Here is a 19,277-nt window from a genome sequence, read left to right on the forward strand (position 1 = left end):
CGACCCCCCTCAGCTCCCAGCTGTGCCCTGGACACCATTTGTGAATTGATCGCCCCCCATCTAGCTTCAGAGTTTGTTCTGTTAGGTGACCTAAACTGGGATATGCTTAACACCCCGCCAGTCCTACAATCTAAGCTAGATGCCCTCAATCTCACACAAATCATCAAGGAACCCACCAGGTACAACCCTAACTCTGTAAACAAGGGCACCTTCATAGACGTCATCCTGACCAACTGGCCCTCCAAATACACCTCCGCTGTCTTCAACCAGGATCTCAGCGATCATTGCCTGTATCCGCTACGGAGCCGCAGTCAAACGACCACCCCTCATCACTGTCAAACGCTCCCTAAAACACTTCTGTGAGCAGGCCTTTCTAATCGACCTGGCCCGGGTATCCTGGAAGGACATTGACCTCATCCCGTCAGTTGAGGATGCCTGGTCATTCTTTAAAAGTAACTTCCTCACCATTTTAGATAAGCATGCTCCGTTCAAAAAATGCAGAACTAAGAACAGATACAGCCCTTGGTTCACCCCAGACCTGACTGCCCTCGACCAGCACAAAAACATCCTGTGGCGGACTGCAATAGCATCGAATAGTCCCCGTGATATGCAACTGTTCAGGGAAGTCCGGAACCAATACACGCAGGCAGTCAGGAAAGCTAAGGCCAGCTTCTTCAGGCAGAAGTTTGCATCCTGTAGCTCCAACTCCAAAAAGTTCTGGGACACTGTGAAGTCCATGGAGAACAAGAGCACCTCCTCCCAGCTGCCCACTGCACTGAGGCTAGGTAACACGGTCACCACTGATAAATCCATGATTATCGAAAACTTCAATAAGCATTTCTCAACGGCTGGCCATGCCTTCCGCCTGGCTCCTTCAACCTCGGCCAACAGCTCCGCCCCCCCCGCAGCTCCTTGCCCAAGCCTCTCCAGGTTCTCCTTTACCCAAATCCAGATAGCAGATGTTCTGAAAGAGCTGCAAAACCTGGACCCGTACAAATCAGCTGGGCTTGACAATCTGGACCCTCTATTTATGAAACTATCTGCCACCATTGTCGCAACCCCTATTACCAGCCTGTTCAACCTCTCTTTCATCTCGTCTGAGATCCCCAAGGATTGGAAAGCTGCCGCAGTCATCCCCCTCTTCAAAGGGGGAGACACCCTGGACCCAAACTGTTACAGACCTATATCCATCCTGCCCTGCCTATCTAAGGTCTTCGAAAGCCAAGTCAACAAACAGGACACTGACCATCTCGAATCCCACCATACCTTCTCCGCTGTGCAATCTGGTTTCCGAGCCGGTCACGGGTGCACCTCAGCCACACTCAAGGTACTAAACGATATCATAACCGCCATCGATAAAAGACAGTACTGTGCAGCCGTCTTCATCGACCTTGCCAAGGCTTTCGACTCTGTCAATCACCATATTCTTATCGGCAGACTCAGTAGCCTCGGTTTTTCGGATGACTGCCTTGCCTGGTTCACCAATTACTTTGCAGACAGAGTTCAGTGTGTCAAATCGGAGGGCATGCTGTCCGGTCCTCTGGCAGTCTCTATGGGGGTGCCACAGGGTTCAATTCTCGGGCCGACTCTTTTCTCTGTGTATATCAATGATGTTGCTCTTGCTGCGGGCGATTCCCTGATCCACCTCTACGCAGACGACACCATTCTATATACTTTCGGCCCGTCTTTGGACACTGTGCTATCTAACCTCCAAACAAGCTTCAATGCCATACAACACTCCTTCCGTGGCCTCCAACTGCTCTTAAACGCTAGTAAAACCAAATGCATGCTTTTCAACCGGTCGCTGCCTGCACCCGCATGCCCGACTAGCATCACCACCCTGGATGGTTCCGACCTAGAATATGTGGACGTCTATAAGTACCTAGGTGTCTGGCTAGACTGCAAACTCTCCTTCCAGACTCATATCAAACATCTCCAATCGAAAATCAAATCAAGAGTCGGCTTTCTATTCCGCAACAAAGCCTCCTTCACTCACGCCGCCAAGCTTACCCTAGTAAAACTGACTATCCTACCGATCCTCGACTTCGGCGATGTCATCTACAAAATGGCTTCCAACACTCAACTCAGCAAACTGGATGCAGTCTATCACAGTGCCATCCGTTTTGTCACTAAAGCACCTTATACCACCCACCACTGCGACTTGTATGCTCTAGTCGGCTGGCCCTCGCCACATATTCGTCGCCAGACCCACTGGCTCCAGGTCATCTACAAGTCCATGCTAGGTAAAGCTCCGCCTTATCTCAGCTCACTGGTCACGATGGCAACACCCATCCGTAGCACGCGCTCCAGCAGGTGTATCTCACTGATCATCCCTAAAGCCAACACCTCATTTGGCCGCCTTTCGTTCCAGTACTCTGCTGCCTGTGACTGGAACGAATTGCAAAAATCGCTGAAGTTGGAGACTTTTATCTCCCTCACCAACTTCAAACATCAGCTATCTGAGCAGCTAACCGATCGCTGCAGCTGTACATAGTCTATTGGTAAATAGCCCACCCTTTTCACCTACCTCATCCCCATACTGTTTTTATTTATTTACTTTTCTGCTCTTTTGCACACCAATATCTCTACCTGTACATGACCATCTGATCATTCATCTCTGCAAAATTGTAATTATTTGCCTACCTCCTCATGCCTTTTGCACACATTGTATATAGACCCCCTCTTTTTTTTTCTACTGTGTTATTGACTTGTTAATTGTTTACTCCATGTGTAACTCTTTGTTGTATGCTCACACTGCTATGCTTTATCTTGGCCAGGTCACAGTTGCAAATGAGAACTTGTTCTCAACTAGCCTACCTGGTTAAATAAAGGTGAAATAAAAAATAATAAAAAAAATAAAAAAACTACATTTAAACTCGGTTGTTCACAATTCCTGACATTTAATCCTAGTAAATATTCCCTGTCAGTTAGGATCACCACTTTATTTAAGAATGTTAAATGTCAGAATAATAGTAGAGATAATAATTTATTTCAGCATTTCTTTCTTTCACCACATTCCCAGTGGATCAAAAGTTTACATACACTCAATTATTATTTGGTAGCATTGCCTTTACATTGTTTAACTTGGGTCAAAAGTTTTGGGAAGCCTTCCACAAGCTTTCCACAATAAGTTGGGTGAATTTTGGCCCATTTCTCCTGACAGAGCTGGTGTAACTGAGTCAGGTTTGTAGGCCTCCTTCCTCGCACACACTTTTTCAGGGCTTTGTGATGGCCACTCCAATACCTTGACTTTGATGTCCTTAAGCCATTTTGCTTGGGGTCATTGTCCATTTGGAAGACGCATTTGCGACCAAGCTTTAACTTCCTGACTGATGTCTTGAGATGTTGCTTCAATATATCCACATTATTTTCCCACCTCATGATGTCATCTTTTTTGTGAAGTGCACCAGCCCCTCCTGCAGCAAAGCACCCCCACAACATGATGCTGCAACCCCTGTGCTTCATGGTTGGAATGGTGTTCTTAGGCTTGCAAGCCTCCCCCTTTTTCCTCCAAACATAACGATGGTCATTATGGCCAAACAGTTCTACTTTTGTTTCATCAGACCAGAGGACATTTCTCCAAAAAGTATGATCATTGTCCCCATGTGCAGTTGCAAACCATAGTCTGGATTTTTTTATGGTGGTTTAGGAGCAGTGGCTTCGTCCTTGCCGAGTGGCCTTTCAGGTTATGTCGATATAGGACTTGTTTTACTGTGGATATATATACTTTTGTACCCGTTTCCTCCAGCATCTTCACAAGGTCCTTTGCTGTTGTTCTCGGATTAATTTGCACTGTTCGCACCAAAGTAAGTTCATCTCTAGGAGACAGAACACATCTCCTTCCTGAGCAGTATGGCGGCTGCATGGTCCCATGGAGTTTAGACGTGCATACTACTGTTTGTACAGATGAACATGGTACCTTCAGGCATATGGAAAATGCTCCCAAGGATAAACCAGACTTGTGGAGGTCTTGGCTGATTTCTTTTGATTTTCCGATGATGTCAAGCGAAGAGTCACTGAGTTTGAAGGTAGGCCTTGAAATACATCCACAGATACACCTCCAATTGAGTCAAATGATGTCAATTGACTCAAATGATGTCAATTAGCCTATCAGAAGTTTCTAAAGCCATGACATAATTTTCTGGAATTTTCGAAGCTGTTTAAAGGCATAGTCAACTGAATGTATGTAAACCTCTGACCCACTGGAATTGTGATTTATAAGTGAAATATTCTGTCTGTTAAAAATTGTTGGAAAAATTACTTGTGTCATGAACAAAGTAGATGTCTTAACCGACTTGCCAAAACTATATTCGGTTAACAAGAAATTTGTGGAGTAGTTGAAAAATTTTTTTTAATGACTACAAACTAAATGTATGTAAACTTCTGACTTCACCTGTATTTTAGAAGTGTACTTTTTATGAAATGTGTATCTAATAGTCACATGCTAATTGCTAACCACTAGCTATCTAGTCTTCCATTTTGTCCTAGCTAGCTAGTTTTAGCTTCTATTATTGTTAGCTGTCCATTGGTTTTTGTTACATTTAACTTCTTAAGGTATAGGTGGCAGCATTTTCACTTTTGGATAAATAGCGTGCCCAATTTCAACTTCCTGCTACTCATGCCAGGAATATAAGATATGCATATTATAACTAGATTTGGATAAAAAAAACACTCTTAAGTTTCTAAAACTGTTTGAATCATGTATGTGAGTATAACAGAACTTATGTAGCAGGCAAAACCCTGAGAACTTACCGTTCAGATTTTAGTTGTTGGTCTCTGTCTGTTCACTGAGTTCTCATTGGCAAATTATATTTCTTAGGAACCTGTTTTCAGTTCCGACCGCTTCCACTGGGTGTCACCAGTCTTTGGAATTTGGTTGAGGTTATTAATTTGTGCAATGAATAAGTAGGAACTGGGTAACACTGTTGAGAGTTGCACAAGACGTGAAAAGTAGTATGGTTTGTTATCTTCCTGTATTGAACACAGATAGACCCGTCTACAATTTGATCGATTATTAACGTTTAAAAATACCTAAAGTTGTATTACAAAAGTAGTTTGAAATATTTTGGCAAAGTTTATAGGCAACTTTTGAAATATTTTGGAGTGACCTTGCATTTGTTGGAAGCAGTTTTTTTCTGGATCAATCGCGTCAAATAAATTGACATTTGGAAATATATGGATGAAATTAATAGAATAAAAGGACCAATTGTGATGTTTATGGGACATATTGGAGTGCCAACAAAACAAGCTCGTCAAAGGTAAGGCATGTTTTATATTTTATTTCTGCATTTTGTGTAGCGCCTGCAGGGTTGAAACATGCTACTCTTTGTTTACTATTGGGCTATCATCAGATAATAGTTTTTATGCTTTCGCCGAAAAGCCTTTTTAAAATCTGACATGTTGGCTGGATTCACAACGAATGTAGCTTTAATTGAGTATCTTATATGTGTGATTTAATGTAAGTCAGATTTTGATGTTGTTTTCTTTTTATTTGCCGCGCTGCATTTTCCCAGTTTTTTGCCCAAGTGGGACGCAACCGTCCCCTATACCATATTAATACACAGGCCTAAAAGGGATTTGAATGTATTTGAAAATGTGTGAATGTGTATGCTTTTAGAATGAATGTAAACAGATACCTTTCAACAAAGCGATGCGTTTGAATTAGTGCTGTCAGAGTTAATAAGTTAATATTGTGATTTTTTTTATCGTGATTAGCCACATTGTCTTTCAAAATACAGTGAAAACATAAAAAATACATAATTTAAAAGGTAAAAACAACAATGCAATATCAAAACATGCTTACATTGAAAGTGTGCTTCATCAAGTTACCTGATTCTGCTAACCGTTATTTTGGAGAAAATCAACACGTCAATATTCTTGTAAAGCTTTTTATATGAAAAATCTTAAATTACAGCTAATTTTGATCAAATTCTGAATAAGCGATTTATCATGATTAATCACAGCAAATCCTGCTATTATCTTTATTCAATTTTAAACGTTTGACAGCCCTATTTTAAATTGAACCGTCAGCTTTCTGCGATTGAGAGAAATTGATCATAAATATACATTAGACGAGAAACCAGTGTTGGCATTCCTGCTCTAATGGTCTAGACATTGGCTTCACCCAGGTTCTAATCTGAAAACGTAGAATATCACATGTGAAATGTTGGGAAGCCACGTGTGTTTGAGTAATGTGAAAAATTCACATGAAACTTCACACGTGTCCGAAAATCATGTCTGACTCTTGTTTTTTATTCACAATAATTTCCAAAACCACTTTTAGAAAATCTGAAAAGCTGAAATGTCTTGAGTCAATAAGTATTCAAGCCCTTTGTTATGGCAAGCCTAAATTAGCTCCGGAGTAAAACTGTGCTTATTAAGAATCCAAGCTTCCTGCCATCCAGAACCTCTATACCAGGCAGTGTCAGAGGAAGGCCCTAAAAATTGTCAAAGACTCCAGCCACCCTAGTAATAGACTCTTCTCTCTGCTACCGCACGGCAAGTGCAAGCGTCAGGTCTAGGTCCAAGAGGCTTCTAAACAGCTTCTGCCCCCAAGTCAAATGACTCCTGAACATCTAATCAAATGGCTACCCAGAATATTTCAAATCAAATTTATTTATATAGCCCAACTTACATCAGCTGATATCTCAAAGTGCTGTACAGAAACCCAGCCTAAAACCCCAAACAGCAAGCAATGCAGGTGTAGACGCACGGTGGCTAGGAAAAACTCCCTAGAAAAGGCCAAAACCTAGGAAGAAACCTAGAGAGGAACCAGGCTATGAGGGGTGGCCAGGTGCCGGGTGGAGATTATAACAGAAGATGGCCAAGATGTTCAAATGTTCATAAATGACCAGCATGGTCAAATAATAATAATCACAGTAGTTGTCGAGGGTGCAACAGGTCAGCACCTCAGGAGTAAATGTCAGTTGGCTTTTCGTAGCCAATCATTGAGAGTATCTCTACCGCTCCCGCTATCTCTAGAGAGTTGAAAACAGCAGGTCTGGGACAGGTAGCAAGTCCGGTGAACAGCTCAGGATTCCATAGGCAGAACAGTTGAAACTGGAGCAGCAGCACGGCCAGGTGAAGTGGGGACAGCAAGGAGTCATCATACCAGGTAGTCCTGAGGCATGGTCCTAGGCCTCAGGTTCCCCGAGAGAGAAAGAAAGAGAGAATTAGAGAGAACATACTTAAATTCACACAGGACACTGGAGAAATACTCCAGATATAACAGACTGACCCTAGCCCCCAACACATAAACTACTGCAGCATAAATACTGGAGGCTGAGACAGGAGGAGTCAGGAGACAATGTGGCCCATCCCATGATACCACCAGGGCCATACAGGCAGGATATAACCCCAACCACTTTGCCAAAGCACAGCCCCCACACCACTAGAGGGATATCTTCAACCACCAACTTACCATCCTGAGACAAGGCCGAGTATAGCCTACAAAGATCTCCGCCATGGCACAACCCAAGGGGGGGGGGCCAACCCAGACTGGAAGACCATGTCAGTGACTCAACCCACTCAAGTGACGCACCCCTCCTAGGGATGGCATGGAAGAGCACCAGTAAGCCAGTGACTCGGCCCCTGTAATAGGGTTAGAGGCAGAGAATCCCAGTGGAGAGAGGGGAACCTATTTGCATTGCCCCCCGCCTTCCTCCCTCTTCTACGCTGCTGCTACTCTCTGTTATTATCTATTCATAGTTACTTTAAGAACTCTACCTACAGGTACATATTACCTCAATTACCTCGACAACGGTGCCCCCGCATATTGACTCTCTACCAGTACCCCCTGTATATGGCCCTGCTATTGTTATTTTACTGCTGCTCTTTAATTATTTGTTATTCTTATCTCTTTTACTTGTTGGGGTATTTTCTTAAAACTGCATTGTTGGTTAAGGGCTTGTAAGTAAGCATTTTACTGTTGTATTTGGCACATGTGACAAATACAATTTGATTTGATGTTACATGGACACACTCTGTGTGCAATAATAGTGTTTAACATGATTTTTTAAATGATTACCTCATCTCTGTACCCCACACATACAATTATCTGTAAGGCCCCTCAGTCGGGCAGTGAATTTTAAACACAGATTTAGCCACACAGACCATGGAGGTTTTCCAATGCTTCACAAAGAAGGACACCTATTGGTAGATGGGTAAATATCCCTTTGAGCATAATGAAGTTATTAATTACACTTTGTATGGTGTATCAAAGAACTGAGTCACTACAAAGATACAGACATCATTCCTAACTCAATAACCTAAAACACAAGGCCGAATATACAGTGGAGTTGCTTACCAAGACGACATTGAATGTTCCTGAGTGGCCTAGTTACAGATTTGACTTAAATTGGCTTGAAAATCGATGGCAAGGCTTGAAAATAGCTATCTAGCAATCATCAACAACCAACTTGACAGAGCTTGAAGAATTCAATAAATAATTATGTGCAAATCTTGTACAATTCAGGTGTGCAAAGCTCTTAGAGACGTACCCAGAAAGACTCAATATGTTGTTGCTGCCAAAGCTGATTCTAAACATGCATTGACTCAGGGGTGTGCATACTTATGTAATTTGTTCTTAACTGACTTGCCTAGTTCTTCTAATTCTTAATTCACTTTTATTTGTCTCCAGAAGCTAGCACATTACGTTTTAAATATCACTCTCTTAGGGACATATCTCTGTCTGTCTGTCTGTCTGTCTGTCTGTCTGTCTGTCTGTCTGTCTGTCTGTCTGTCTGTCTGTCTGTCTGTCTGTCTGTCTGTCTGTCTGTCTGTCTGTCTGTCTGTCTGTCTGTCTGTCTGTGTCTCTCTCTCTCTCTCTCTCTCTCTAGCTCTCTGCTTCCTCATGGGACTGGCTCTGTCTAGTAGTTCACCCTGCATTGGATGTTCCAATCATAGAATAAGAATTATTCATTCAAATTCTTTTTCCGATTCCTCATTTTTCATTTGAGGTAATCAGTAGCTGTTTTGTTGGTATATGCCTCAGTTCATGTGTCAGATATCCAAAGCAAATTGCTCTACAAAATGGGCTACACAGACAGGCCTACCTTTCTACAAGCCGGTGTGACTGATGCTCTCCTGAGGCTGAACTGAAATGCCAGCGGTAGTACTTTACAGCCAAGCACCTCACTCTGTCTGGTCTGATGTGATATCATTGATGTCTGACAGCAGACCTGACAGAGAGACCTTCTGTGACTAACTTCTGTAAATAAGACTTGCCTAGTTCTTTATATAAAAAAAAGTCCTTTATCACTCTCCTAACTCCTACATTGTAGGCTACTCTATACAATGGTGCCATACAAATCAAATTGTGTGCTGAGGAGTTTCAATTATAAGCACAGGATTAAGACAGTACCAGTCCAACATCACTGGCTCCAAACACATTATATAACTGACATCAACTGACACTTGGTCCCATCACACTGGTAGAGACCTGAAGATGTACTTTCACTCCCTGAGAAAAATACCATTGACTTTTGGATGGGAAACTGTACTCATCCGAAGTGCACTACTCAGATCTAAAGGACACGAAATACCCTGTAAGAGATAAGCAACTTCATACTTATTTCCCCAATCAGACAGTGAATATTTGGAGACACAGAGAGCATGTCTGTCTATTAGCGTGAGCGTGTCAGTGGAGGCTGGTGGTAGGAGCTATAGGAGGACGGGAACATTGTAATGGTTGGAATGGAATAAATGGGACGGAGTCAAACATGTGGTTTCCATATGTTTGAAGTGTTTGAAACCGTTTAATTTATTCCATTCCAGCCATTATGATGAACAAGTCCTCCTGCTGAAGGTTTATGTAAATGTTTCGTTATTTCTGCCCATTTATTTTTACACTTGACCTCACCTGTCCTTACTGTAAATAAGACATCAGTCTTTTGTTTTGTCGTATTCATTCGTACAGGAGCGAAAGACAGATATAGGGGGTGGAGTGGGGCACATAGGGATGCAGATATGATCATGTGAATTCAAGCTAATTACCTGACAACACGCCTTATCCCTATATTGACAGTCAACACACTGAGGGGGACATTTTGTTCAGAGAGAGACAACAGTCGTAAACTACTTGTTGTGATGTCATCAGCCAAATATAACCAACCAGAGTGCACCACATCATAAACAGCAGCTGACTCAACTTCATTAGCAAAGTTACTGCATATGTAAGGAAGGAAAGGCGCTAATTCCTGAATACCGCAACACAGTGAAACAATGACATATATTTATATATATAGGTATATTTATATATTTATGCCGAGAGATGAGTTTGGATTGGTCTTCCATATAGCATGCTTCTATCTATAACATGAGCTGGTCAGTATGTGTAGGTAATCCTTTCTAACGCAGCTTTTTTGAAAGATATCACATAGTAGAACTGCATAAGTGTTGTTCTCCACTTTCTGGAGGACGGAGTTTTGAAATCAGTGGAATTAGAGTATGATAGTTAAGAAGATGGAGAAAATTTGATTTCAAATATGCAGATGGAGTCGAGAAGAGAACACACAGCATGCTGTTGTATAAAACACCTGTCTACGGATTACATCTTTAAACTAAGGGCAACCATGGCATCCGTGACAGAGAGGGAGAAGCGTCTATCCATGTATATGGGTAAGAGAGTCTAGCTAGCTACATTTTCAGATATTGCACATTTCTAATTTTGTCAGAAAGTTATTTTCATTTCAAGATAAAGTGTACTGATAGCTGGCTGTCTCGCTAGCTAACGTTACATATATGATCTGTGTAGTAATATTATTTGTATCTCAGAGCCATTTGTATTGCTAGTTAGCCTAATGTTAGTTAGCAAACACTGAACCTGGTTTGTTAGGTACCTGCAGATTCATGCAGAGTAGTAACGTTTTGAGTTGGGACTATGGTTAATTTTTTAGCTAGCTAACTACTGTACATGTTTCAACAAAAGACTATACACTATACAAGTAACGATAGACGTAGCTGGTGAATAAGTGACACATTTACGAAAGCTCAACATCCATTGAATATGGCCGGTGTCAGTAAACGTTAGCACAAAAAAAGCGTAATTCAATTGTTGCAAGCAGCACAGTTGCAGTCACCGACACTCTGGATAATATAAAAGTGAGCTGTTCTTTCATTTGTGTCTGGAAGCAACTAGCAAGCACTGCCAACGGTAGCCGGTTAGCTTGTGTGCTTGACTGCTGTTGTTAGGTCAGAACGCTCAATCAACCCTACTCATCGGCTAGAGTGAACACACCGAGAGTCAAAGGCTCTGAATTTACAAACGGACAACCTGACAACGTTCTGACTTTATGAACGCCCAGAGCACACTCTGGCACTCCAGATTAAAATTTACGAACACACCCATAGTATAAACCTGCCTTTAGTCTTGAAATCTTTAGTTGTTAAGTACTTGGCCTCACATGTGAATCCTTAAAGAGATGAGTGGGGCGAAAGCTTAAGAGGTTGTGAATGATGTTTGCATGGGTGTAGACAAAGAAGTGCTCTTCAGTATTTTATCAACTTTCAATGCAGAATTACTTTCCCATTGTTCCTCAACTGTAGTGTATGATATACCATTTTCTAGCTCTGAGTCTCTACTTTTATCCAATGTAAAACCACTATTTCAAATGTTGCTACATAAGACCGATTTGAGCCAGTCAGTCCCATTTAGTGGAGGACAAAGGGTAATGGTAATACAAATTCATTACAGAGGTCTTGATTGGCTGACTCTGAGTGTTGTAAAAGTATGGGCCAGCAGCAACACATAATGAGCTCAGTGATGTGAAGTTCATGGGATTCCTCTCCACAAAGCCAGAAAGAAAAAGCTTAGATCTCTAGCCAGTTACTACAGTGTGTGTGTGTGTGTTTCACATCTCTACCACTGAGCAGTCCTGATGTCGAACAGAAGAAAAAGCAACCCTCTGACAGATATCAAGGTCAGAAGAACGCCACACAGGCATCCAAGTCACAGATTGACGATCCTAAATCAGTCAATCGTCTGAAAATGCATTTGTGGTGGTGGTGACATAATCACTATCACCATTCATTACTAGGGGAGCTGTCGGAGTGTTGAGTCGTGGTGAGAGGAAGTTAGTCACAGAAGGTCTCTCTGTCAGGTCTGCTGTCAGACATCAATGATATCATATCAGACCAGACAGAGTGAGGTGCTTGGCTGTAAAGTACTACCGCTGGCATTTCAGTTCAGCCTCAGGAGAGCATCAGTCACACCGGCTTGTAGAAAGGTAGGCCTGTCTGTGTAGCTCATTTTGTAGAGCAATTTGCTTTGGATATCTGAAACATGAACTGAGGCATATACCAACAAAACAGCTACTGATTACCTCAAATGAAAAATGAGGAATCGGAAACAGAATTAGAATGAATAATTCTTATTCTATGATTGGAACATCCAATGCAGGGTGAACATTTCTAGTGGAGTGTAGAGTCTGGCGGAGCCTGTAAAACAGAGCCAGTCCCATGAGGAAGCAGAGAGCTATACAGAGAGAGAGAGAGAGAGAGAGAGAGAGAGAGAGAGAGAGAGAGAGAGAGAGAGAGAGAGAGAGAGAGAGAGAGAGAGAGAGAGAGAGAGAGAGAGAGAGAGAGAGAGAGAGAGAGAGAGAGAGAGAGAGAGAGAGAGAGAGAGAGAGAGAGAGAGAGAGAGAGAGAGAGAGAGAGAGAGAGAGAGAGAGAGAGAGAGAGAGAGAGAGAGAGACTGGCAGAGCTTTAGAGAGGGATATGTCCCTAAGAGAGTGATATTTAAAACGTAATGTGCTAGCTTCTGGAGAAAAATAAAACGGAATTGAGAATTGGAAAAATGAAATGAAAGAAAGGAAAAGGAAATCAAATAGTGAGCGAGAGAGAAAAAAAAGAGAAATAAGTGAAATACAAAATGAGAGATAAAGGAAATAAAAAGAGAGAGAGAGAGAGAGAGAGAGGACAGGAAGAATGGGGATGAGAGGACTATAGTCAAAGTCTACTGTGTGTGGGTGTTATTCTCAGGTGTGCAGACTACACGGCTTGCTCTTCACCACATAAAGACACCCACACATAGCGTGGGCACTAGGCAGAGCCTGTTCTGAAGTCTGACTCTCTGACTCCTCTTCCAGCTAGAGCTCTCTCTTGCTCTAACTCTCTGTGTTTGTGTGTTTGTGTTATGACCTGGACAGTGTGGTGGTGGGTGGTAGGATTCAGTAAGATTTACTAAAATAACAAAACCCAGACATCATGTGACACAGTGTATATCCTCTGAAACTAGGATCATAAGGTCATCACAAATATTAAACCATGTACTGATGCATTCTAAGGCTCTCATTCTCTCTAAAATCATAAACTCGTAGACAAAAGTAATCTCCTTACACAGTACCCAATCTAGTGGAACAAGTGGGAAGCCCCACCTTTCCATCTAAAAGGACTCATGAGCACCCACATGTGAAGTTTATAGGAGCATGTCATATTGGGTCTACATTTTTGATAAATTACGCCACATATACATTTTTCAACCATTTTCCATAAAAAAAAGTGGAATAAGCAAAGGTTTGGATTTCTGGTCAAACAGATGGAAAAGGGGACTTAGACAACATCTACCAGACAATGTCTTAAAAGATATTAGAAACAAATTGGTGCATGGGTGTACCAATAGGATGCTTGGTGTGTGAGTAGCTCTGTGTTGTACAGACAAAACTGTAGTTATATAAGGCCATAGGCAAAGAAGACAATGCTCACCCAGAAGCGGCGCTCCTAGTGGCCGGGGACCTTAATGCAGGCAAACTTAAATCAGTTTTACCAAATTTTACCAGCATGTCACATGTGCAACCAGAGAAAAAGAAATCCTAGACCACCTTTACTCCACCTACAGAGATGCATACAAAGCTCTCCCTCGCCCTCCATTTGGCAAATCTGTCCATAATTCTATCCTCCTGATTCCTGCTTACAAGCAAAAACTAAAGCAGGAAGTACCAGTGACTCACTCAATATGGAAGTGGTCAGATGACACGGATGCTACACTACAGCCCTGTTTTGCTTGCACAGACTGGAAAATATTCCGGGATTCATCCAATGGCATTGAGGAGTACACCACCTCAGTCATCGGCTTCATCAATATGTGCATTGACGACGTCGTCCCCACAGTGACTGTACGTACATATCCCAACCAGAAGCCATGGATTACAGGCAACATCCGCATTGAGCTAAAGGCTAGAGCTGCCGCATTCAAGGAGCAGGAGACTAATCTGGACGCTTATAAGAAATCCCGCTATGCCCTCAGATGAACCATAAAACAAGCAAAGCATCAATACAGGATTAAGATTGAATCCTACTACACCGGCTCTGACACTCGTCGGATGTGGCAGGGCTTGCAAACTATTAAGGACTACAAAGTGAAACCCAGACGCAAGCTTCACAGTGACACGAACCTACCAGATGAGCTAAATGCCTTTTATGCTCGCTTCGAGGCAAGCAACGCTGAAGCATGCATGAGAGCACCAGCTGTTCTGGATGACTGTGTGATCACGCTCTTGGTAGCTGATGTGAACAAAACCTTTAAACGGGTCAACATTCACAAAGCCGCGGGGCCAGATGGATTACCAGGATGTGTACTCAAAGCATGCGTGGACCAACCGTCAAGTGTCTTCACAGAAATGTTCAACCTCTCCCTGACCGAGTCTGTAATACCTACATGTTTCAAGCAGACCACCATAGTCCCAGTTCCCAAGGAAGTGAAGGTAACCTGCCTAAATGATTACCGCCTCATGGCACTCACGTCGGTAGCAGTGAGTGCTTTGAAAGGCTGGTCATGGCTCACATAAACAGCATCATCCCGGACACCTTAGACTCCCGGACAATTCGCAAACCGCCCTAACAGATCCACAGATGATGCAATTGCACTCCACACTGCCCTTTCTCACCTGGACAAAAGGAACACCTATATGAGAATGCTCTTCATTGACTACAGCTCAGCGTTCAACATCATAGTGCCCACAAAGCTCATCACTAAGCTAAGGACTCTGGGATTAAACACATCCCTCTACACCTGGATCCTGGACTTCCTGACGGGCCGCCCCCAGGTTGTAAGAGTAGGCAACAACACATCTGCCACGCTGATCCTTAACATTGGGGCCCTTCATGGGTGTGTACTTAGTCCCCTCCTGAATTCCCTGTTCACCCATGACTGTGTGGCCAAACACGACTCCAACCCAATCATTAAGTTTGCTGACGACACAACAGCGGGCCTGATCACAGACAACAATGAGACGGTCTATAGGGAGAAGGTCAGAGAACTGGCAGTGTGGTGCCAGGACAACAACCTCTCCCTCAATGTGAGCAAGACAAAGGAGCTGATCGTGCACTACAGGAAAAGGAGGGCCCAACACGCCCCCATTAACATCAACGGGGCTGTAGTGGAGCGGGTCGAGAGTTTCAAGTTCCTTGGTGTCCACATCACCTACCAACTATCATGGTCCAAACATACCAAGACAGTTTTGAAGAGGGCAAGATAAAACCTTCTCCCCCTCAGGAGACTGAAAAGATTTGTCATTGGTCCCCAGATCCTCAAAAGGTTCTACAGCTGCACCACTGAGAGCATCCTGACCAGTTCCATCACCGCCTGGTATGGCAACTGCTCAGCATCTGACCGTAAGGCGCTACAGAGGGTAGTGTGAACGGCCCAGTACATCACTGGGGCCAAGCTTCCTTCCATCCAAGACCTATACAGTAGGCGGTGTCAGAGGAAAGCCCATAAATAGTCAGAGACTCCAGTCACCCAAACAGACTGTTTTCTCAGCTGAACATTTAAGAAAATTGCCACCAGACAATTTACATTGACCCTCTCCCTCCCTCTTGTACACTGTTGCTACTCACTGTTTATTATCTATGCATAGTCACTTCACCCCCACCGAAATGTACAAATTACCTCAACTAATCTGTACCATCGCACACTGACTCGGTACCAGTGCCCCCTGTATATAGCCTCGTTATTCTTATTGTGTTAGTTTTATTATTACTTTTTTATTTTAGACAACTTAGTAAATATTTTCTTAACTCTTTTTCAACTGCACTGTTGGTTAAGGGCTTGTAAGTGAGCATTTCACAGTAAAATCTACACTTGTTGTATTCGGCGCATGTGACAAATACAGTTTGATTTGATTTATATGTAGAAACCAGACAACAAAGTTAAATCAAGCCTCCAAACTTGATAAATCAACATATCCCCAAGCAACTGGGAGAGTGTGAGCTGTCAGTCTTGTCCAACAGAGAAGGATTCAGTAGATTCCAACAGTGCATGACCTCCTTCAATGGAAAAGGAAAGGACAAATTGCAACTTGGAGATGCAAACGAGAGTAATGCAAACTGCTATCCAGGAAAGCTACAATACTGTCAATGCAAAAACAAAAAACAACACACTGCTACAATCCTTTGTAAAGACAGTAAAGGCACATGAATCGAACAAGACAAAAAAGATGCAAACTTTAGAAGAGGAATTGGACCAAGAAAACAGAATGAGATGTACCATGAGAATATTGCCCTTACCAGAAGACGAGGAAAAAGTAGACCTTTCCAGTTACGTGGTCAAACTGATATCAGAGGATCTTGATGTTGACATATCACTAGAGGATCTGGAATGATGCCATAAAATAGGCATGAAAGAGAAGAATGTCAAATACCCACGCATATGGAACTATCAGACCAAACTCAACGTGCTGACGGCACAACAGGGAAAGGAGATCAAAATCCAAGGCCAGACCATTTTATTCATCCACCTGTCTGCTAAGCTGAGAAAGAAATGCAAGGAACACCTGCCAATCAGACAGTCACTGGAGGAAAATGGGATCAAATCTCAGTGCTGTGGGTACAGAAGGGAACGCAAAGGATGGAATTCAGATGCGCTGATGAAGCCTTAATTAAGCTGTAAGAAACCTTTCCACTTGAAGGCTTACAAACATTACGAGTAATGGAGATCGCCGCTGACAGAATTGAACCCCCTGTACTGAGAAGAAGAGAAAGCAATGAACACAGTGTGCGCTAGACGTACACTGTAGGCTGGATACAGTGATACCTAAAGACTTGCTTATCGTAAGTTTGATCAATATTAATTTACCTTACCCTCAGTAGAATTCTATAATCTACTTTCCCCAAGTAACTTTTATTTTCTATGAGGTAATGATAGAAGTAGTCGATGCCAACAGGCTACAGGTACACTGATAAGACAATTCAAAGGGGGAAATACATATAACAGCAATATAAACACAACATGTAAAGTGTTGGTCCTATGTTTCACGAGCTGAAATAACAGATCCCAGAAAAGTTGCATACGCACAAAGAGCTTATTTCTGGTTTACATCCCTGTTAGTGAGCATTTCTCCTTTGCCAAGATAATCCATCCATCTAACAGGTGTGGCATTTCAAATTAAAATCTAATTATATATGTCACATGCGCCGAATACAACAGGTATTACCATGAAATGCTTACTTACAAGCCCTTAACCAACAATGCAGTTCAAGAAATAGAGTTGAAAATATTTACTAAATGAACTAAAGTAAAAAACTATATAAAAAGTAACACAATAAAATAACAATAACGAGGCTATACACATGGAGTACCGGTACCAAGTCAATGTGCGGGGGTACAGGTTAGTCGTGGTAATTTGTAAATGTAGGTTGGGGAAAAGTGACTATGCATAGATAAAAAAAACAGTGAATAGCAGCAGTGAAAAACAAAGGGGGAGGGGTGTCAAGAAGCTGATTAAATAACATGATCATTACACAGGTTCACCTTGTGCTGGGGACAATAAAAGGCCACCCTAAAATGTGCAGTTTTGTCCCACAACACAATGCCACAGATGTCTCAAGTTTTGAGGGAGCGTGCAGTTGGCATGCTGACTGCAGAAATGTCCACCCAAGCTGTTGCCAGAGAATTCTATGTTAATTCCTCTACGATTGGCCACTGGCACACTGCACAAGTATGTTCTTCACTGATGAATACCGGTTTCAACTGTACCGGGCAAATGGCAGACAGCGTTTATGGCAACGTGTGGGCGAGTGGTTTGCTGATGTCAACATTGTGAACAGAGTGCCCCATAGTAGCGTGGGGTTACGCTACGGGCGAGCATAAACTATGCACAACGAACACAGTTGCATTTTATTGTTAAATGCACTAAAGTGGAACAATGGGTGCATTTTAAAGATGCTCCTCCCAGGCATCCCTCGCCTGCATCCTTTTCACATGTCTATTTTCAAAGGATATAACTAAGAATGACTTAGACAGGACTACTTTCTTAGTTAAGAACACTTTATACCACAGCTTTGTTGAATACTCATTTCAGATTGGCTAGAATGGCATTCTAGAATTGACATTAAAACCAAATCACGGGACAGTTGGAAAAGGTATTGGGACAGTTGGAAAAGACATTTGGACACCTTGCAATCATGATGCAATATGCACCTACATACGCAGACGGTGCTTGCTGCAAAGTTACAGAAAGCTAAACCAACAACTGCACAAACTGAAATTGGATACATTGTAAACACAGGTCCAATGAGGGAAAAAACGTAGCAAGTTAGCATTGCAGAGACATATTTCTTTGGAGCTTTGATGACCTAGCATGGTAAGGGATTAGCATGAATTTCACTGGTCCCCTCCGCCGCTTTTTCTGTCAAATCCTCCCACATGTTTCTAGTTTGACCAGCTGTTTTCAGCAACTGATATTTTTGAATTATGTTGTTATATTGACAGGTTTGCTAGCAACAAACTATTTATTTAGCTTCTAACCTAGTTTTTGGTCCAAGATGGCGTAGCAGTCAGACGTCTTGTCGTGTCGTGTCCCTTGTATAATACTCGCCAGTCTAGCTTCCCTGCCCCATCTACCGCTGCCCCCTGGACACTGATCACTTGGCTACATAGCTGATGCATGCTGGACTGTCCATTAATCACGGTACTCCATTCTGCTTGTTTATGTTTTATCTGTCGGCCCCAGCCGCACTCAGGCTCTGTGTGTAGTTAATCCGACCCTCCCTGCCTAGTCAACGCCATTTCACCTGCTGTTGTTGTGCTAGCTGATTAGCTGTTGTTGTCTCACCTACTGTTTTAGCTAGCTCTCCCAATTCAACACCTGTGATTGCTGTATGTCTCTCTCAAATGTCAATATGCCTTGTATACTGTTGTTCAGGTTAGTTATCATTGTTTTAGTTTACAATGGAGCCCCTAGTTCCACTCTTCATACCCCTGATACCTCCTTTGTCCCACCTCCCACACATGCGGTGACCTCACCCATTACAACCAGCATGTCCAGTGATACAACCTCTCT

The 19,277-nt window shown here is 42.6% G+C and overlaps 1 protein-coding gene across 1 annotated transcript in view; it reads right to left on the minus strand.

The window, feature by feature from the left end:
- Positions 1-6,916: 6,916 nt before the first annotated feature.
- LOC116358301 (uncharacterized) overlaps positions 6,917-19,277 on the minus strand; it is a 29,106-nt gene continuing 16,745 nt past the window's right edge. The window contains exon 2 of the mRNA XM_031809497.1: positions 6,917-7,139. The gene's annotated coding sequence lies outside the window, so the exon portion shown is untranslated. The remainder of the gene's footprint in view (positions 7,140-19,277) is intronic.

The sequence above is a fragment of the Oncorhynchus kisutch genome, linkage group LG29 (assembly GCF_002021735.2).
Source record: "Oncorhynchus kisutch isolate 150728-3 linkage group LG29, Okis_V2, whole genome shotgun sequence".
NCBI lineage: Eukaryota > Metazoa > Chordata > Actinopteri > Salmoniformes > Salmonidae > Oncorhynchus > Oncorhynchus kisutch.